The sequence below is a fragment of the Harmonia axyridis genome, chromosome 6 (assembly GCF_914767665.1).
Source record: "Harmonia axyridis chromosome 6, icHarAxyr1.1, whole genome shotgun sequence".
NCBI lineage: Eukaryota > Metazoa > Arthropoda > Insecta > Coleoptera > Coccinellidae > Harmonia > Harmonia axyridis.
The window spans coordinates 8,581,221-8,604,607 of record NC_059506.1 but is presented as its reverse complement, the minus strand read 5'-3'; the positions used below and the strand labels follow the sequence as shown (position 1 = coordinate 8,604,607).

The 23,387-nt window shown below is 34.2% G+C and overlaps 1 protein-coding gene across 3 annotated transcripts in view; it reads right to left on the bottom strand.

Moving 5' to 3' along the window:
* LOC123682785 (potassium voltage-gated channel protein Shaw-like) overlaps nt 1–19,594 on the bottom strand; it is a 403,607-nt gene extending 384,013 nt beyond the window's left edge. For 2 of the 3 annotated variants that reach the window (XM_045621566.1, XM_045621567.1), the window contains exon 1: nt 19,428–19,594. The gene's annotated coding sequence lies outside the window, so the exon portion shown is untranslated. The remainder of the gene's footprint in view (nt 1–19,427) is intronic. The other variant, XM_045621569.1, reaches the window with a different exon arrangement.
* Between the last annotated feature and the right edge of the window lie 3,793 nt (nt 19,595–23,387).

Below are 23,387 nucleotides of genomic sequence, written 5' to 3'. Positions count from 1 at the left end.
CCACTTACCGCTAAAGTCATATATTGAAAACGGCGGAAGCAAAGTTGAATTAATAGTGATCCATTCAAAAAACTTATAATTTTTTATAATTGTTTCTCATATTTCTTAGTACTGAATTCTACAGCCCCATAAAAAATACTTCATATTTGCCCATTTAAACTTTTTTGTAACACCAATATCAACTGAGATAGCTATTGAGTAAAATATAAACAATCACCCTTCACATAATTATTTTATTTTTATCCTTTGTACTTGATTGTTTGAATTCCTTGCAGCTTTGACCAGAAAATGAGGCAATTTTTAAGGTCTCGAAACAAGTCGTCATTAAAATGAAGATTGTGGGACAATAAGGACTTTTTCTCAGAATTCAATGATGAATCAAGGAAACTGTTATCGGTAATGACATTTTTCATTCAGAACTAAAATAATAATATAAAATTTTTATATTGCCATAATAATTCTTTTTTCGCTGCTACTTCATATTCAGATATTCTATGTAGTACAAACAAAAATTTCTCCTCAGGGTACATGCAGAAATGAAAACTATTCTTGAATACGCAATTTCAACTGCCATTCAATCGGGATGAAAAAGAAGAAACTCAATTGAATTCAATGTAAAAATTGGATTATCCTTAGCGGAAAGAATTTCTCTCTTATATTTATCATTTCACCCCAAATACGAACAGAAACGTAACGAAAGGGTATACAAATATGATGTTGCATTCCGATTTTGAAGAGGAAACCATGGTTGATCATTTCCTTGTAAAGAGGAAGTTATGCTATTAAGAGGGACTACCACCACGTGGTTTTTCGCGTATCAGTTAAACTTTGGTTCCCAGTAATTTCCCTTCTGGCGCTCTTGCGATGATCAAACTCTGTATGGCGTGCGAAGATATACATTCGCTTAATCTTCTTTTTTTTTCTAAGCAAATGAGTAGAGGCCAGCACTGTACGACGACTTTCACGAAATTATAGTTTCATCTCTTTTATAATGATTTTTGGTGTTTTTTTCTTCACGTATATTCTAAAAAAATATCAGTGCTTTGTACAAAGAAGATAACGTCATTTTTTTTCTAGAAACGAAGTTAACAAAATTTTTTTAATTTTTTTCATTCGCAAATTGAAAATATTTAGTTTCCTCCATATATTTATTTAATTACTACACCCATCTACAGCCTAAGCCAATTACAGAATGGGGAAAAATACAAAATTACAATAAACAATACAAAATAGTATATATACAGATAGCTTCTTAAAGAAATTGCGACTCTAAAACAGCCCTTTTTATATCAAAATGAGTACAGCAAAAAATGTCTAAAATATTCTGGACATTGCAAAAATCTTGACACATTCTGAACAGAGGCGAAAATCGAAGTACGTTAGTATAGTATATCCAAAGTCACTTGAACTAGTCTATAAAAACGCTTGGCCAGAGATAATTGCAAAACAGTCATAAACCATAGGCGCACAATTTTCAAACCCTTGAGTTGAAAATAATATTTTTGCGTAGATATGTATGGGACTCAGATGTCGATTCTTTCAGAAAATTTGTGACGTGAGTAACTTTTGCTGTTACATAAAAAATGATACTTTGTCATTCTACGGTGTTATAATTTGATTATTCTTCATTCTCGACCTGTAATATACTATCAAGGAATGTTATCAACGATGATGAACTGATCGTTGCATAGAATTATGACAGCACGAAAGTGTTTGAGATGAATTCGGAAATGTTCTCTCTGAAGATAAGACAAACTAGGGTAGAATAGGTGCATGACCTTGAGATCCTTGAATGACATCCTTCTACGTCAAATTAGCAGCTACGTTGCCGAATTGAATTTTATTTCTTCGTTATTGTAAGGCGAAATTTATGTCCCTCAGTGGAAGCAGAAGGCTAAATGATAATGATGTACAGGGTGATTCACCGCGATGGCCTATTGGACGTCTATGGAAAACTAATAATAATTTTGTGCTGAAAATTTATACAATTTCCTTTTATACCGGAAACAGAGAACTACTTTCTTATTTCAAACGGCACACCCAGTATATAATTGCATTATCAGATAGCTTGGTCGATGATAATTTCAGCAATATGGCAATACTTAAGTATGAGCTCAACGGTTCATAAGTTGAAGAGATTCCTATAGATATCTTATGAAAAGTCTTTTGCAAAAACCCTATATTTTTAATTCATTCAGTCAATTTTACGTAGGTCTGAAAAGAGAGGGGTCTCGAGCAAATCCTATACTTAAAGAAATATCGAGGAAAAACTTGAACTAAGGAAAACTCCAATTTCTCATTGAATGGAGTAGTCTATGACTTCCAGAAAACATAAAAAGAAACTAAAAAGTCGAAATTTCATGAATTGTAATGAATTATTCGTTAATATGGTTGAAAGTCCATAAACCAATAAAACTTTCAATTACGAATAATTAATGACATTTCATGAAATGTCAAAGTTAGTTATCTAAATTTCAATATTAGTTTCTATGTTTTCCGGAAGTCATAGACTACTTCACTCAGTTAGAAATTGTAGTATTTCCTTAGTTCTTCCTCGATAACTCTTTCGTATTCAGAATCAGAATAAATATTCAAAGATATATGTAACATATAATTAAAACTGTCCCGACTGATGGCAGGGAATGATGAAATATTTCTATTTTCTTTGAAATACTTGATTGAATTTTCGATTTGGCTACGTAGCTGCTAATTTGACGTATAAGAGCCTCAACATCATATATACCTATTTTTCATGATTTCTCAAACCAGTAATAACATTGCTAAAAATCAGAAAATGTAATGAAAATTTTGTTGGTTAATCTCATTTTAATCAATTCTTCCTTCAGTGGAATGAAGATATTTATTAGGATGCGAAATTATTTTCTTTAGAACCGATAATATATCAATTCTGACTTTGAAAGTAAATGAAGGAATAGATTTGATTGCGAAATATTCATCTTTTTTTACATAAACCGTAGATTTGTGCCAAACATCATAGTCGAAATCATTAAAAGCATCAGTCACACAACGAACTAAAACTACGTAAAAATGCATTTCAATAATACCCCTTTGGACCACACTGGTCTATGCGAATTATTGGAAAGTAATTAAGAAGGGACAGATGCAGCCAATAAGTGTAACCAAAAACGCTCTCAAAGTGGAAAGGGGAATACGAGGGGAAATATTCAGCCAATAAGATCAATCAAATCGGGACATTCTTGTTTCCAAGACGATCTGCTAAATACCGGGGTTTATTTGAGAGTATTGATAGCAATATTTTCATAAATTCCAAAAGAATTTCTGAAAACTTAGACAACCCTTGTAAAATTGAAATATTCAGGCTTCCTCCAAGTGACTTTGGATATACTATACGCGGAAAAGGAAGGTAGAACGTGGTTACATTTCGAACAGGCAGCCTTGGAACGTGCCAATCCACTCAGGCTAGCAAGTAAGGACAATCGATTTGAGAACTTATAATATTATGTAGAAAAAGAATTCTCAAGTAAACATGGCGCACTTCTAGGGAGTTCACATGAAATCTATTTAATAAATATTCCTGTGGTATGCCACGATTTGGATACATGCCATCAATTTTGAAACAAACGCACTTCAAAAATCGCCTCTGTATTTTCTCCAAACTATCAATGTGAACTTTATAACCAGGGCTCCACACTACACATCCATACTCTAGCTTTGACCTCACAAGCGCCGTAAAAAGGAGGAAAAGGGTCCTGAGTCCCTCCGAAACAACTGCACTCACATGTGGCACAAAAGTCAGCCCTTGATCAAATAAAACTCCCAGATCTCTACATTCAGTCACTCTGTTTAAAACGCTGCCTTCAATGTTGTACTGAAAATGAATTTTAGATTTTCCACGACCAAAGGATATCACATTGCACTTTTTAATATTTAATGAAAGCAAGTTTCTTCTACACCAATCAGTCAGTTTATCAATGTCGCTCTGAAGATCCCAACAATCATGGATGGAATCAATTCTGCGAAACAACTTACAATCATCAACATACAAAAGAAACCGGCAGAGCAAAAATGAATTCAAATCATTCATAAATAACATAAACAGCAGAGGCCCCAAATTAGAACCCTGCGGAACTCCAGATGATGCTAAGAAATCAAATGACCTGAATCCGGAACACTGAACGAACAATTTTCTTTTTGTAAGATAAGATTCTAGAAAAAGGACGAAATTCGTTGTAAAGCCAAAAGAAGACAACTTTGTCAGAATAACTCCATGGTCTAGCCTGTCGAACGCCCTGGAAAAGTCCGTATATATAACATCCACTTGGGAGGACTCATCCAAAGCAGTGCACAGATACTGAGTCAAACAAGTCAAGTTCGTTACAGTGGACCAACCTCTAATAAAACCGTGCTGACTATCATTTATTCTACATTTTACGTGTGCATAAATTATATCATATAATACACGTTCGAAAACCTTACTGAAATTGCTCAGAATGACAATGGGTCTATAGTTCTCCACGTCTTCCTTACAGCCATTCTTGAAAACAGGGCACACTTTCTTCTCCTTCCAAATACCCGGAAAGCAGAGTTTAGAGAGTGATAGCTTCAAAAGCGTGCCTCTCGAACTCCTCCAGGAATGAAATGCAACCTGTTGATTTATAGCTACGTCGACATCTATCTTTGGATTTTAACCTAAAAATAATTTCATTAGTGAACCAAGGTGGGTATAGGGACCTTTTACCCGCTGTTTTGGGAACACATGCTGTCAGTATGCAATTCAGGTTTTCATAGAATCCTACACAAGCCAAATTAATATCATCATATTCAGTCAAGAAATCCCAGTTAGTATTCAGCAGATAGTCATAAAGTAACGAGAGGTTAGCTCTTCTGAAATTGAATCTCTTGGAACCACCATCCTTTATATTATCTTTAGGCTGTCTGGATGTCAAAGTCAGAGAAAACTCTAGAGGAGGATGATGAGCATCTACAGGAACAAGAGAAGAATAAGACTTCACAACGAGGACTTGACGTCGACAACAAACAAGATCCAAAAGTTTTCCATTGATATTCACAATATCATTGAATTGACGCAAGTCCATATAGTTCAAAAGTCCCCTCAAAGCTTCAACCCTACCTACAACATGGGAAGAAGATAACTGACGATCCACATATTCAGGAATATCAAAATCTCCAAGAATAATGAGATTGCCATCATCCAGAAGCAAATATGGTAAGTTCGAGACAGCATCGAAGAGTTCTTCATATTGTTCAAGTCTGGAACTAGGGGGTATATAAATGGTGAAAATATATAAACTAGAACCTCGCTCTGTCACCTTCAAACCAACAATATCAATGTTATGAAAGACTTCGGTTATGCAGCTGAGATCAAGATAGCTAACCTTTAAATCTGAACGCACCGCAATCAGAACTCCACCACCCCTCGTCGCGGTTGTGAGGCCAAAGCTACGGTCCTTTCTATACAAAATATACTGATCACTACAGATTTTCGAGCTTGAAATATCAGAAGAGAGCCAGGTCTCAGTTAAACATATAATATCGTAGTCACATTGAGAAATTCTATCATAAATAGTATGCAATTTAGAATAATAGATAATATAGAACAATATAGAATATTGTTTGAAAAAATAATCTAAAAACCTCATAAAAATCGGGGATTTGTGAAAACAAATATCTCTAATTTCGTTTTGAGCTGAGCAGACACGTGATGGTGGAAAATGATATCAGCCAAATGGCTGCCACGGCGTTGGTTGCAGGTTTCGAATCAATTGTAGAGCATTGGCATAGACCTCAACTTTCACGTCACCCTAAAGAAGAAGTGTAAAAATGTTAAATCACAAAAGTTCACAATTTTGATCACCTATTGTCAATTGTGACTCCAAAATCTTCACCATATTTAAGGTCATTCCCAAAATTTCAGTGCGTTACTTCGAAAGTAACAGCTGCCCAGAAAGCTCGCTATTCAAAATGAAAAACTCTATATTCGTTATAAATCAAAAAAGGACCGACTTATTTAATTACCCTGTATCTGCTCTATACTTGACGTAGACCATTTTTAAGAATGTTAAAAAATAATTTGTATCCGAAATATTTTTTATCGTCCACGAACGATTCAGTTTTCCTCTACTCAACTTATTGTTCAGAGTGTTTTAGATGAGCTACTCAATCATTAAATTGCTTCTAATGCTGCATTCAACCTACTGCATTTTGTTTTATTGACATGTGTACTTAATTTTTTTCGTGTCTGTCTGAATTGCTGCTTTAATTTTACCGAATAAAATACTGTTTTATCGCTTTTTATATTGAGACTATAAACCCAATGAAGAAGCAGCTTCAATTCACTGGATAATAGGCTATTTTAAATTTAATATCTGCAGTAGAGATATCTCAGAGTAGTATTTATATCAATAAAATGCACAATTCGAGTTGCAGCATATTAATTTGAATATGAAATCTCAAACTTAATTCAGACGACTATGGGTATCGTATACAATTACTTTCAATGATTTTTGGTTAGTTTTATTATTATGTAAATTCATTTGCGAATTTCCGTTCAACATATTTCTTGAACTTGTCATTAGTTCACTGAATGGATAAAATTGAAGAAATATTCGGAACTGTAATTGGATGAGGCAATACAGATAAAATAACATACAGGTTTGGAAAATTCACTTGAAACCATGGGATTTAGCGTACAAATCTCCAAGTCGCTCTGGCTCCAATGGAACAGTGGAAGAATCGAAACATGAATTAATTGACCACCAAAATACTATTTTATTATTTGAATTTTTTCTTTTGAACAGAACATAATTAATTTTCTAACCGATATGATCTAGCGCAAAATCCGTAGATTGCGACTGATTCCATCGTGCACGCAGGTCGAGAGACTTCAGACCCGACTAACAGATCCCCCCACTACGCTTGCCAGCAGCCGTTCGTGATGACTAGATTTTTATTTGATATGGCACCGCACTCATGTTTCGATTCTTCCACTGTTCCATTGGAGCAAGAGCAACTTGGAGATTGGTACACTAAATCCCATGTTTCCGAGTGAATTTTCCAAACCTGTATATTGGTAGTATATATCGAGAGAGTTATCGGTCCTGAGAACGAATGTTCAAAAAAAAATGAGAAGGTACTTGCATCAAAGTCAAGAGGTATTGCTCATTCGTTCATTAAGGTGCCGATTGCGCCCTTTTAGCATATGTTCTGAACACCAAGCTTGGAATCTTCATTTTTTATATACAATCATAATTTCCACTTCGAGGGTTTTGTGATTTCCTTTGGATGATTGACACATTTTGCATTATAGTCCATTATTATTTTCATCTAGATTCCTTCAATCGAATCTATAGTTTAGAATATTTAATAAAATAACTTGATGCAAATTCATTATCAAATAGACTAAAACAGAAACAATTTCCATATTTCTTGTAACTCAATTTATAGCAATTTATTTTGTTCATTTCATAGTTTTGAAATTATGAAGATGGTTTTGTTTATGGAACCGGATTTCGCCAAACGGGTATTGGAGGATCAAGCCTTCCCTGAAAATTTCAAGTTTCTGTTCGAGAGTTATCGTGTTCATACTAAATATTGAAGATTCGCTACTATATGTGGAAAACTGGACTTGGCCGTCGAGACCTCAACAAAGAATATCAAATCGTCATTGGATGCTTCGAACGCGAGTTTCTTCTTTTTCTATTCAGAAGAACTGGATCTCTGAAGAAATCAAGGAGCTCATCAGGGAGAAGCAGAGAGCGAGGCATAGAGCTCAGAAGCCCTAAGGACCGTCGGGTGTTCAATTAGCTCATCGCTAAAGTTGAGGAGATTCTCAGAAAGCCAATGCAACCCTAATTACAACAATGCATATTTGGTCCATCGAGCATATCAACTGCAAAGTGAAAAGAGACTTGAAAAAGCATTGGTTTTGCAACTGTTGAGGAAATCCAGAACACTATTATGTCAATAAAAGTGAAAACGGCAATAGGACCGGACGGCATACTAAATTGATGTTGCGGAACCTCCTTCGAAAAGCCATAGTAGCATTGAGACTATAGGTAGTACTATGCTATGACTAAGGTGTTTTCCTAAGGAATTGAAGGAAGTACACATAGTGTCAATCCACAAGGCCGGCAAACCTTATTATTGCTATAAAGCTAGAGCAAAACACAATACTTCACCAGAAGTGAATTACATTGAGATAAAGCAGTAGAAGTCTAATGGCCTAACTGAAAAAAAAAGGAGCTCAAAGTTCGAAGTTATATGGAAATCTATTTACAGTTTTTGAAATCGTTTTTGGAAACTAACTCTATATGAAATATATACAGTACATCAACACCCTGTATAAGATAAAAGATTTAGATAGATTCCCATATGGGAACCGCATAAGATGTTTGAATGTCCTTCAGAAATGGATTCTGAAGATTACTTGAATGAAGGTTTAATGTTATTAGTATTGCATAAAAGGTTGTTCACAAAGTGATGCCAACCTTTACAGAATAGTCTACAACTTAATATTGTAACAATTTGAGTTTTTCAAGTTATACATAAAAGAAATCTCAACAAAAATTCAAATCACTCCTGACTGAATAGTATACGAGGAGAAGGAAATGCAAAGAGGGATGCGGAATAGAGCTGTTCTTACCTGAAAAAGTATTCATAGTAAAATTAATGAAGCATAAATCAAAATTCACAGCCTTTACTCAATTCGATTCATGTAAAGAATTTTTAGATAATTGAATCATTTCTGAAGAAGTTTTATCTCCATTGCACGGATAAGTAGGTAGAATAGAGTGGAATAAGTGTAACATTCCTATATTATGTTTGATGGCCCGACTTTTGTTTTGGCAGATTCTTCATGTGATTAAATTGTATTATATTGTATATAGGTAAGTACCATCGAAACTAATCATTTTTTATTTATAAACTTTATCTTATCAGGTGAAAATTTTTCCTAAGATTCAAGGTTTCAGGTACATATGTAGGTTGAAAACTTTTCACCGGAAAGTAGATAAAACCTCACTGCTTCTCGATCAATTCGTCCGAATTAGAAGAGTGAAAGCAATAATACGAACAGAGTGACTAGCAAATAACGAACTCCTTAGAAATTAGTTAGTTGAAAGGAGATTTTTTCCATTAAGAGACTAATTGGCAACCGAATACAGCGATATCAAGCTGAACCTTTTGTTAGGCAATCACTTGAATTGTGAAGGAAGAAAAAGGGTTCCTCTTCATTCCCATTATTGAACAAAAATCAATTTTCATAATAAAATAATTGCTGAAGGAAGTTCCTTCAGCATTCAATATCCTTTAGAACTTTTTCAGATCTCACCTGATTCTCGTATTAGGTTTGGACTATAGTTGATATTATGAAATACTATTGATTGAATACGGTTCATCAAAATTATGTTTTTTTTACACCGTTTTGAAGAGGCTTCCAAGACCTTTCGAATGAAGTATCACCCAAGCCCTCTTCCCTATGCAATTTTGAGGGGTTGAAGTGCCCCCTCTTAGGGGGTTACTCGTCTCAAATATACGTCAAGAGAAGTCCCTCAAACAAAATCATTAGGAGTGTTTCGGAAAATTTTTCCAATCACTATGGACTAAGAAATATACGGGGTGGCTTGTCTGATATGGAACAGCCTATATTGTAGTATGAACTCTGAATATAATGAAAGAGTACCTACACAAAACTAGCTGGTGCTACTGTTACGGTAAATCGATATTGATATGGATGTCGTTTATTTTCAGCAAGATGGAGCTACGTTCTACACAAGTACCGAAACAATCGCAATTTTGCAAATAAAAATTTCTTGGGTGTATTATTTCTCAAGTAGGTGATCACAAATGGCCACCAAGACATTTTCATTTATTAACACTTGTAGATTCTTATCTTGGGTCAACGTGAAGGAGGAAGTCTATGTCAGTGCTCCACAATAGATTCAAGACCTTGAATATGGAATTCGTCAAGTTATCGAGAACAAACAGTCGCAAATGTGCGACTTAATCGTAAATCGTAAATTTCATAAAAAGGATATAACTTTGCATGCATAGGCATTTGGTCATTTGGCTGATATCGTTTTCCATCGTTAATCGCATACCTCCTTCTTCACAATTAAATAGACATCCATTGATTTCTCTTAAAATATACTGGTTTTCTCATCAAAATGAAACACGTTATTGGAAACCACGTTCTTTACGAAGCAGTGAACGTGCAAAATTAAAGTATTCAATTGAATGAAATCGACCACATTCTATCAAAATATTTCAAAATTGCTGGTTCAATATCAGACTTTGGAAAAATAAGAAATCATAATCGTTTTGAATGATCACGAACGAGCGATACGTTAAAAAAATCTGTTTGGAAAGTTTTTGATGAAGAAAATAATTTGTTTTTCAGATGTCAAGGAATTCATACTCTGAAAGATTGAGGAAATGAATAAAAATAATAATAATGATTACTTTATTTTCTCATTATACATAAATATGACAAAGAGGATCATTTATTATAGCCATATCTGCGCAAAGATTTAATTCTGGAACGATAATCTTCAAAATTGAATTGTGGAGAATCTGGAACTATGCAATTCACTTTTTTCGTTCGAAAGTTCAAAATAATAGAGCAATGGATCTCATCGATCCATGTAATTAATAACGCATTATCCCCTAGAACTTTCTTCATGTCTCAAGTTCCGATATTAACGCCAACTGTGATTAATTGAGTAGAGTCGGCTCTAGTTTGTCTGAAATTGTGGATTGAGATATCTGTTAACTTCATGGTGATTAGTTTGGGGATCAAGGTTGGATTAAGTAGAAGGAGAATTAAGAACCTGTGTTTACTGTGTTGGATTATATTAGAATTTATTCTTTGGTATTTTTCGATTTCATTATATGCCTTTCACTGCAAGTACAACCGATTCCCAAACATTTGAATTATTATATGAAATATCAATGTACACTGATCAACAATTGCTAGGGATCACTTATGAACTTCTCTTCATTTGTATTTTTTTCAAGTTATCTCGTGAATATCTGTACATTATATGTTCTCTAAGGAAAAAGTAAGATGTTTTGAGTTGATTATATCAAAGTCTTCCTCACTTCATCGGCTCTTGTTCACAAAATCGATTATTATCTGTAGGCTGTTACAGGTGGAGTGAAAAGCAATGTGGTATTTGTTATTAAATCTGTTTTTTTCTCTCGTTCAAACACATAAGGTGACAATAATTGAAGAAATGAGAACAATATCAGCTTATCAGTCATGCCGAGAAGACGTTTGGCTCCTGTGCGACTGGACCAAATCATACGGTAGATACAGGTTTGTCCCAGCGAAAAGTGTCCCGGCGGTTGAATGTTTCGCAAAGTGTCGTGAGTCGGGCTTGGAATAGGTTCATCCAAAACGACTCAGTAGCTTATGTTCATGGGGGAGGTCGGCAGCGCAGTACAACAGCTGCCCAAGATCGTCTTTTGATCCTCAATGCTAGGAGAAATCCCACTTACCCGGCGTCGCGGCTCAATAGATCACTGAGAGTTGCAACAGGAGTTCTATTTTCGAACCAAACTGTTAGACGACGACTACATGTTCGTGGTTTGAGAGCACGTAGGAGGGTACAACATCCCTGTTTGAATAGGGAACACCGGGTTCATCGACGGCAATGGGCTGAGGAGCACCGCAATTGGACACTTGGAGATTGGAGCCGATATTTATTTACGGATGAGTCTAGATTTCGTTTGATCAACTCCGATGGACGTATTCTTGCTTGGAAGGAAAGAGGTCGAAGGTATGCAGAACAGTTTATGGTACCCAAAACAGCTTTTGGCGGAGGTTCTATATGTGTATGGGGAGGCATTTGTTTGAACCAACGCACAGAGTTGGTTGTTCTGCCGAACACCACCATGACCAGCCTGAGATATCACGATATGATTATTGAACCCATAATTGTTCCGTTTGCGGCTGCCGTGAGCGAGAATTTCATTTTAATTGACGATAATGCCCGTCCACACCGTAGTCGTCTGGTTAATGAAGCGCTAGAAACTCATGCTATTGATAAGATGGACTGGCCAGCACGCTCTCCAGACATGAATTGCATCGAACATGTATGGTCTGAGATGTCTAGACAATTGTCAACCTTAGAACAACCGATCAATAACCTGGAGGACCTTTTTAACGCTTTACGGGATATTTGGACGAATTTTCCCCAAAATTTTATAAATCGTTTGATCGAAAGTATGCCTCGTAGGGTAGAATGCTTTAGACGAGCTCGTGGGGGACCAACTAGGTGCTAGCTTAACCGAAACTTCAGCCTTCTTGTGGTTTCATCATAAAATTTTTATATTATTCAAACACAGAATTTTGAGTGTTCCTAATAAAGTCTTTTTTTGTCTCCAACTTTCCATTTTTTCATTCTTTTCTCAAGTGAACCATATTATCAACTAAAAATACTCTGATATCTGACTTAATTTATAATCTTGGAGCGAATATTTAAGAAATAAATTTAGAACAAGTAAGTGATCCCTATCAATTGTTGAGCAGTGTATTTTACTGTTCCATATCGGCATATAGAAGCACAATGCTAGAATGGTTCGAAGTATGCAGAATCAACACAAATTTCCATCTGCTGCAATAAAAAATGATCTAACGATTGGATTCACGAAAAAAAAACTATATTGCTTTTCTTCTGAGAAGTGAACTCCCAAGTAATTCGAAAAAGATGAATCTGCAGTTGCACCATCCCATTTAGGCCGGTGTTTTTATATAGCGTGCCTGGATACATGCCAAATGAGACGAACTGCCATAATTCTAGCATACCACTATTATCTTTATGGTTTGGTGCACAGCCTCTGCAGCAAAAAATACGAGAAAACGTATATGATGGAATTTCCGCATCGGCTTTATATTATCGAGAGAAAAACAATAATTCTACATTATCATTCTGATACCTCTATGGGATTATCAACACCTCAGGATTTTTCGTTGGGGTTGTTGATCTCTGGAAAAACGAATTTTACTTACTCTCCAACGGTATTTGACTGGAAAGTGGAAGATTTATTATTTTCAATCTCTCAAATATTCTTTCATCAAATTCTCGATTAACCCAATCACTTTTTCATTACGTGATGAAAAATTGGATTCAACTGATACAGAACGCTTTTGCATTTTTTCGGAGAACTTTTACTTCTCAATGAGATCTTCACTGGACATTCGGAAGTGAAAATCTACTATGAACTACCCAACACATCTTTCAAATATAATGAAATGAAACAATTGAATTCGAATTCATTCAATTAGGAATCTGAAAAAGTTTTGAAAAGTTACATTTCTTATATAACAAAAGTACAATTATTTAATGTGCATTGCATGAATGAAATTCTTCGAGAACTATTCAGAAGGTAAGTGCAACCGTGGAATTCGACTGTATTCATTGCATAACAGAGAGGGTGCCCTCTCAGAGATGGAATATTACCAGGAAATGTTTCAATTATTGGGGGTTCTGACCTATAACCGTTTGCCAGGGAGTTTAAATTTTGACAATTTTTTCCAAAAGAGTCTCCGAGAATATTTAATCCAAGGAGTCTATCATAGTTTCGATAAATTCTTCCTATGAACCTCACGAATTGATCCAATCCACTTAATATTATCATGTTATCAGATATGATTCTTTTATTGTGTTGTTGTATACATCAAATTCTCTCAAGACTAATGTTATTACTATTTTATATATCTATTCACTATTAAATATTGCCTTCTGTTAATACTTTATTAAATGAATGAAATGAAAAATGTGATTTCAACACTGATATTCTCTTGTGCAATTCAAATGAGTGAATCAATTTAGTGCGATATTTTTCAACCAACGGGATTAATATACAGTCTAGAAGTTCAAATGGGGAAATAATGAAAACATATACAGAACATCTTCTCATGTCTTGCCCGCGGGGAAGAAGATTATGAATATTCCAGTTATTTGAATAATGTGGTTTTAACTAATTCAACTGTGTAGTGGGAGAGAAGTTCTAAATGATCTAGCTCTAGTAAATATGAAACCTGTCTAGAAATTCCTTCTTAAAAATATGTATTATGAAATCCTCGACAGAATTCATCCAGACGTTAAAAATTTGATCCAATTTTCAGAAGACAATTTTAATATCAGATCCAACTCACCCAATCAGGAAAATTAGAAGATGAATTTTGTGCATTGTGGTTTTATATTTTGCATCTTTACAATGTTGCAAAATGGCGAATGCGTAAACTTCACCTATTTACCTATTGATTGCATTTTTTTGCTAGTTCGTCGATTGATCTAATGACTACATATTCGATGTTGCACACACATTTTTCACTAGGTTCTTCAGTGTAGATTCATTTTGAATCTGTTTGGAAATCGCTTGATCCTTTCTCTAAACTTTTGGAAGAATCCTTGATAGTTTAAAATAAACTTACTGATTTCTTCCACAAAAATTCATTATTTTTGTTTTATATCACTTCAAGAATTGAGAAGTTTCTCAATCGTTTTTCAATTATTTTAATGATGAATTTCAAAATTCTTGAAATTTTCACATTCTGATGCAATCTATTGAGAGTTTTTCAAAAAACAATCTATTCTATTTCAATTCGAAAATTCAAAACATTAATGAATAGAAATATTGCGGAATATTGCGATAAAAGACAATTGGCTCAATGTAATATTTCAAAAGATGTTGTATTTCCATGATGATGAAAAAATTTTCAAATTCATAATTGAGATACAATGTACAAAAATGTTGTGATTAGTGACCCAATTAAATCTTTTCTATTTCAATGAAATGCAACGCATTTTTACAGATGTTCTCTACCAGTGAAAACTATTCATTATTAATGACACTTTGTGTGCATTATAAAATATGTATATTTTGTTAATGAAAGGAAAATATGGTCTTTAATAAGAACTTCATTTATGATATCATTGTCAGATCGGAAACCTCCGTCTTTAAGATAAACCTTGAAGTCCATTTTCAACTATTTCGTAATAATTTAGTAGATTTGGAGAAGTTTTCTGCAATCATGTGCTATACACAAGAAACTTTGCATGAAGCTTGAAATAATTATTTTTAATATAATCGTGAAATATCAACCCGATCATCTTCTGATGATGTGATCAGTTCAAATTTTAGCATGAAGCTTAAAACTGTTGTCTCATATGAACACCAAAATCCTTATTAAGTCAAATTTGTTATCACAGAAATATTGAGAAGATTTTTTTCAAATCTCTTGAGTTTTTATGGTTTCCATTAAGCTATCCTCAAGAAATATAACATACGAAAATCGAAAGGGTTATTGCATTGCATATGTACATGCAGAATGAAAATATCCTGTTTCGATATTCTTCTTGAATTTTTGTGGTTCTAATATTGTTAGATACTTGAAATTTTTCATGGTTTCGAATTGTTTTTTATATGATGATCCGAAATCTGAATATACCAATGGTTTCGTGTACACAGAAATATTGGGTGATATTTTTACGATATTCTTTTTGAAGTATCTATGGATCACTCAATCAAAATTAAAATATTGCACAAAACTTTAATTTGTCAATTTTCATCCAAACTTGAATTTTCATTCAGATGAAACTGGAGCTTTGAAATTGAGAGAAGCACAAAATTTCGAACTGACATATTCGCCTATCCCTATATTCGAATTCTACTCCAACATTCGAGATTCGAACTCGAACTTCAAAATTTAAAGTTTCATTCTCCTGGTGTTCTGATGTTAACGTGCATAGGAACGGCTGGACAATCAGACAGAGTGTAATTCGAGGACGCATTCATCATCAGTGAGTCGAAACTCAACGTTAGAGTCCGCTTCCGGCTCAAAATTCGAAAATTACAGACCCTGTGGCGAAATTATAGAGCAATCATTTAGGAGAAAGAGCACTTAAAAATGGGGTGCTTTCAATTATTATTTTTTACTTGTTTCTGCCTCCTCTTAATACTAGGAAAAGAACAACTAAGTTAATTGGTGTTATTCCGTTCAGTCGTTCAGAATAGTTATTTATAATACAAGTGCAGACGGCATTGATATTCTTCCACGAGTTCAAAATTCAAAAACCAGCCACGAAGTGGCGGGTTTTGGAATGAACGAGTGGTAAAATGAGCCTTCTGTACGAGTATTATACATTATTTTCTCTAATTCATTGCATTTTCATTGAAATTAATGAAATATTTCCATAAATATATTTTAGTGATTTTTGCATTGAAAATTGTTGGTTGGCAGAACTGATTCATTTAAGGCAAATTGATGAATTGACAGCTAAAGCCGTGGCGGAAAGTTCGGAGTACCAACATAGAATAATAAAATATAACCATGAAAACTGTGCGTTTCTGATATATTCTCGCACGATTTTGTTCTACAAGATGTGGAAGAATGAACGGAATAACCACAGAATTAGAGAAAGAACTGTCTGAAACTCAATTCTCAATTGAATTCTTATTATTATTGAAAAAGATTAATCAATCTAATTGGATCGACTTGGTCGTTAAACCTGTACTGCCCTGAAAATAGACGACAATACAAGAGAAAGCGTCAATGATTGTTACGTATTTCCGACTTTACTATACGGGATAGAGGCTGCTACATTGACCCAGGCAATGCTTAAGAAAATCGAGGCTTTTGAAATGTGGCTCAATCGAAGCATCTAAAGGTGTCATATGTCGACAGAGTTACCAATCTGGAGTATACTCCAGAAAACAATGGAATTCAACGAAGAAATTAAATTAAGAGAGCTTCAATACCTAAGACATGTCATGAGAGGGGTGAGATAACAGCTGTTGCAGTTAATAATACAGGTCATACAGGAAAAGAACTGGCAAAAGAAGCATATAGGTCGCAGACGCATGTCGTGGCTCCGAAATATAAGAGAATGTTTCAACTTATCTTAGGCGCAACTGTTTAGAGCCGCAATGAATAAGATGAAGAAAACCATGATGATCGTCAACCTGCGAAAGAAGACGACATCCTGAGAAGAAGAATGTCATTACTGTCATTAAAAGAAAAAGAAGTACAATTTCCGAGTGTGTAATATCATACGATATTAATTATCTATCTGAGTTGAGTTATGCGGTACTGATGATTCCTAACAAGGGTGAAACCGGTATATCGCTACACTCCTTCGAAGACGTGCATTCTCCTTGGGTTACTTTCGATTATGATTCCTACGTAATAACGTGGAAATCTACTGTTTGACAATGGTTATGGTGATGGCATTTTGCTGATACATTTACCAGTTAGATAAATAATTACTATCGTATGATATTACGCACTCGGAAATTGCACTTCTTTTACTTTTAGTATTTTCTTCATTAATTAAGTGTCAGTCATTTTCATTTATTACTGTCATTAATATCATTACATTCAACCAAAATTCAACTTTAAGGCCTTATTCAGTTATATGAATAATATTTGTGGCTGGTTCAGATTTTGCATTTTGAGTGACGGACTTTTTTAAGATGGAACATTCTCTTATGTAGGTCTACAATAGATAGATACATGTCACCAATAATTTTATTTGTATATTAAAATGTGGAAAAAAATATTTTATGAATAATTCATGTTCAATAATGATAATGATACGACGCAATTGATTGAAATGGAACGATACACGCTCCAACAACGCATTGAAATTCTGTAAAGTCATTGCAATAATGGTAAAAATTTTGCAATCACACTTCGCAAAACTAAATCAAATTCAGGTCGTCGTGAAGTACCTTCTCGGTCGGCAATTGTTCAACTAGTGGAAACGTTTGAGCTGTTGAGTCAAGTTATTAATGTGAAGAATCACAACCATATACGTCGCTCAAGAACAACTGAGAATAATGAACCTGAAGCCCATAGTGTTAACGAAAACTCAAATTTGTCGATTCCTCGTCAATCTTAGAAAATAGGTCTCCACAAAGGGAATTACATCGTATTTGATTTTTGTCAATAAGATGGTGCTACTTACAACCCAAACAACGAAACAATCGCATGGTTGCAATGAAAGTTTTTTGAACATATTATTTCTCGAAGGGGTGATTACAATTGGCCACCGAGATATTGTAATTTAACACCTTTAGACTATTTTCTATCTCCACAATCAATTCAAGACCTTAGAGGTGGTATTCGTGAAGTTTTCGAGGTCATACATCACAAATAGTCGAATTGGCCATGGAATTTGCCGTGGAGACCAATATCCCAACTTACTTGCCTAAGCATGTTTTATTTATAAATATTAAAAAATTGACAATTTTGTATCTATTCCTTCACAATAATATCATTTCATGATATATTTGGTTTATTTTCATCTTGGAATAAAATTCCATTTTAAAAAAAAACAAAATTCAAAATAACTAAAATAGTACACATGAGTAAACGGTTAACAAATTGAATAACTAAATTAACATAAAGACTCACGTAAGTTTCGGAATTCTTGTATTTACTAACACAATCTTTCCTTATCAGTGCCTTAGAGTTCAACAAAATTACTAAATTTACCAACTCATCACTTGTATATCTACTTCACAACTTCAAACGTAACTGTTTCTCTAGTAAGGATTCACAGAGAAGGCAATTACTTCAGGTAGTCATAGATTTCTTTCTTGTTATTCTTATGAATTACATATACAAATCGAAATTTACAATTGAAATAACCATTTAAGAAATTTTAAATTTAAATGACTAATCAATAAATGATTACTTCAAATTATAAACGAATATCTACTTGATGAAGGATATTCAATATAAATATCAAAATATTGACAATTTTGTGTCTATTCCTTCACAATAATACATATCATGACATATTTGGTTTATTTTCGTCTTGAAATAAAATTCTAATTCCATTAATTTTGTCCTTTTTAGAATTGGAATTATATTCCAAGACAAAAATTAACCAGATATATCATAAATATATATTATTGTGAAAGAATAGACACTTAGTTGTAAATTTTTTGATCTTTATATTAAATATCCTTCATCAAACATACTTAATATTCGTTTATAATGTTAGAGTTATGTATAATTCCCATTTCAAAGAAGGTAAAATCTTGGGAGTATATGAAGCCATATAGAAAAAGAGTTTACATTTCATCAACTGCGTACTGTTTTCTGCTCTTCCAACATAAGAAGTCATTCAAAGTTAAAAATTTGACCGCTAACTGGCAATTAAATGAAAACGTTTCTCTTCAATCTTCACATCACTCATTAAAGGTAAAAATTGTGGAGAAATCTGTTTCTTCACAACGAATCTCATAATAAAAATTTTTCATCAGTTCATTCAAGTTGAAATCTCACGAGAATAAACAAAACTTCGAAGAACCCTATATAAACAAACTAAAAATTGATCACCAGAACGACAGGAAGAAAAACAAACATGATTCCTAGAAATCTCTTCTAAATCCACATCAATTCCACTTACCGATCGAGTCGGCCGAGAAAACTTCAATTTCGAGGAAATAATCACTTAGCGTCGCGATGCAACGTCCGACGCGTCTAGACGCTCGTGCGCGAGACTCGGGTGACGCAGTTGTTGCTCGTGAGGACGCCGTCAGGAAACTGCCGAGCCAGATCCAGCATCCGGTTCGGTTTCGGAGAGTTTCCACGTTATCGCAGATTATTCTGCAGCATCCAGCTTCGGAGCGTCCATTACCGTCGCGTTGCAAACACCTATATAAATAAAACGGGACATTGAGGCTATTCGCGTCGTCATTCCGGAGAGTATTATTGAAAAATTTTATGTGTGGGAACAGCCACTAGGGGCTGAAGGGTTGACGAAAAATGGGAGCAAATTTTAAGGTTCTTGCAATGATATATGTTAGGAACGAATAGGAGCTTTGCGACGTCATACCTGAGGTCAGCAATAAATAACCAAAATTAAACATAATTTTTTCAAATTGTACAATAGTTATTTACACCATAAGAAGGCAAGCCATGGCACAGCCAAGATTTTTTTTGAGGGGTTCGACTGAACGTCGAAATGTGTGAAAAGTTATTCTATAATTCGGAGATTGAACTGAAGGTCGAAGTAAATATTAAAGATGAATCAAATCCCATAAAATTAACGCACCACCTAAAAGTCGGCAAAATGGTAATTTTATACAAGTAAACAGTCTTTTTTTATACAAAAAACAGTTTTTAATTGCGAAAACCGATATTTGTGAAATGGATGTTTTCATACGCATATGATTTACACACAAACTTCCAACAGAAAATAACCTAGTAGTTTTGACGAAAATTTTGTCAAAACTATTTGCCGATTTGGATTTTTTTTTTTGGATGACAGGTTATCTTCTATTGGAAGTTTGTGTGTAAATCATATGCGTATGAAAACATCCATTTCACAAATATCGGTTTTCGCAATTATAGACTGTTTTTTGTATAAAATTCACAGCACTCTGTACAGTGTAACAGTTACAGTTGGAATTGGACTTATCCTTTAGCCTTACCGTTTTTCAACATTTTCTTTTTTGATTCACTTCATTATCTCTATTATTTTTCATTGAGTGCGGAAGTGATCAAGCGCGGTCCCAGGGGGGGTCAAGGGGGTCATGACCCCCCCTTCAAAATGGAACCACCTACCACTTTCAAGCAGACAAGGTACGAAATGAAAATAATAACAATGTTAGTTGTGAGTCACAAAATTCACATCTTTTCTGTCGAAGTGTACAAAAATCAAGCAACTTGTACACAAACGTGTAACAGCATCAATATGAACAAATTATTTCGAAGAATTAATATCTGAACGAGTTCCCATATTCAAAATAGTTAAGAATACGAATAAGGGTATCATAAAAATGAATGAATAGCTCTTATGCCAGCCACTCACGAAGCGTTTTTTCGAGCGTTTGGTAGCAAGCGTTCAAGTAGCTTGCGCCGAAATGGTAGCTAGTCTGTCATCCCTTGCTGCCATCGAAACCTGCCACTCGAGAGGTTGTTAACTTGTTTTATTGAGTATCCAGGTCGGATTTCAGATGGTCACAGACAGCTAGCAATTTATCAGGTACCGTCGGAACTTCGTAGCGTACCAAATTCTTGTGCAAAATGAAAGAATTTTTGATAGGTTTCATCGAAATATTTAGGCAGAAAACCTGTCAATGGAAAATAAAAAGTTCAGCATACGCAAACAGGAATATGAAATTATAGTCATATTCTGAATAAACACAAAAAGAGTGAAAGTTTACCAGGTTCCTTAATCAATTGGGAAAGTCTTTCCCATACTGTTTGCCGTGTTTAGTCCCTATAAAATTGGTATTTTAGGTCGTAAAGATAGGGGCGCTCTCTCACTTCGTTGATGACTCTTATCTTCATCGTGTTCGAAAATGGAATGCTTTGAAATTCGAATTCAGCACGTGAATGACCTCGACGAATCTACGGAAACCTGGACACTCCAAATCGGTAGCCGTCGATCGCCGTCAACCAGCGTCAAGTTGTGCTAGTATATTCGCTTATACAGTGTCCGTAAAGTATGGAACAAATTCATTTTCAGTTAAACAGACCATTTTAAGAAATAATCCTGAAGCACGTCGATTTTTTATTTTAATTTACCGTATTTTGAAATAACAATCTAACAGGGTGAATTAATTTCGAATAATAACATCACTGTCATTTTTTTTTAACGGAACACCCCCATTTTGTCTCAATTTTCCGATTACTCTAGTTGAGCTGATTCCAAAAATGTATTACATGTTGATTTCGATTGGTTCAGGGTGGACAAAAATACAATAGTTTTGTGTGTGCTCATAAAGTAACGCGTAACATTCTCTATTAGTTAAATTAACAATATTATCAAAAATACTTATTGCCTAGCGACAATTGGTTTGAATGTAACACCCTGTAGTTTGTTACATTTTTAGATTAATGAAAATGAGCTGTTTCCAAACATGTTTAGTACTTGTGATCTAGCAGACAGAATATGAAAGAAATTATTTCTTATCAATTTAAAATGTAATGAATGTAACAAATTACAGGGTTTTACATTCAAACTAAATGCCGCTAGAAATGGTATATTTCTGAGAGGGACTTGTTAGAATTTGTCATTGAAATTTCAAAAGACAACAACGTAAAGAAGATTAGTCGCAACAATGGTCTTGTACAGAATTGAAAAAGACAAATCAAAAAAGCTAACGGAAGGAGAAGAATATTCAAACTTTTTTTTTGAGATAATGAAAATCAAAGACCATAACCTATTTCTCTCGAAAGCTCACAAAACTTTTTGTTTAGTAATCCTCAATTAATGGGACTACTTTAATAAGGTAGAAACTTTTGTTCATCAGGAAACAAAACATATATTGAAAAAAATTCAGATTTTGCTAGCCATCAAACCAGACATGGAAATATTTTATGTACCTATCTCCAGACACCATACAACATACAACCAAGTTTGAATCAACAACACTTTTTATTGGAATCAAACTTTGTATTCATCCGGACTGTGAAATTAAGTCCTTGAATCACAGACAATTTAAAAATGTGCTCAAAAACTTGTTACTTTTGGGTACCTATTATAGTCTCCGAGAATATCTGTATTTGTGTGATTTTCGATTTGTAAGATATCAATATTATCTGCTATTTTTCATTTTGCTTTTTTCTCGGACTTGTCCTACATATTTTCTCGAAGGATCAGTTTATTATTATTATTTATGATACTTATAAAAAGATTAACATACATTGACTATAAACAAGTTGTCGATTGAAGAGATTACTCAAACTTCAAATAAGAATTTATCTCGAATTTTTTATTAAATTGAATAATCTCGAAAAAGCCTGACTGAAAAATCGTGAATTCTTCGCTTATTCTCAATTTGAACTCTCAAGGAATGGAAGATTTTATGAAATATATACCTACAAAAAATATACATAATTAAATGGATGATGGAATGGAACATGAAATTTCGGAATGATAAGTATGCCTCCATTCGGATGTTCTATTTTTGGTACATCGGCGTTCACTGATGACCCTTAAAGTCCTACCCTTGAATATGACTGAATAAGTTGCCGTCTCCCTTTCAAACAGAAATTTGTAGCAATAATTTTCTCGCTCGCGCTTTCGATCTGGCGCTTCCTCATTAAGTGACTGGGTTGCTTTCCCCATTAACGAAATTTCCAGCTTCATGTTGCTCAATGGAATGGATCGATACAACTTTTCAGAGATACGGATACATTTGAAAATTCGAACTTTGTTTGGATGAAATTATGAGAATTTCACAAGAAGAACTTTGAAGGTAGAATGCTGCCAATATAACTCTAAGGTTTATGATTTCACCTCGCAAAGTATTTCATAAAAAAATTTAATTTAAACTTATGTTTAATACTTTCAATTTCTTCAAGTTTGAAATTACCAGGACCTGCTCTAGCGTTTTTGCCGCCCAGGCAGAAATAC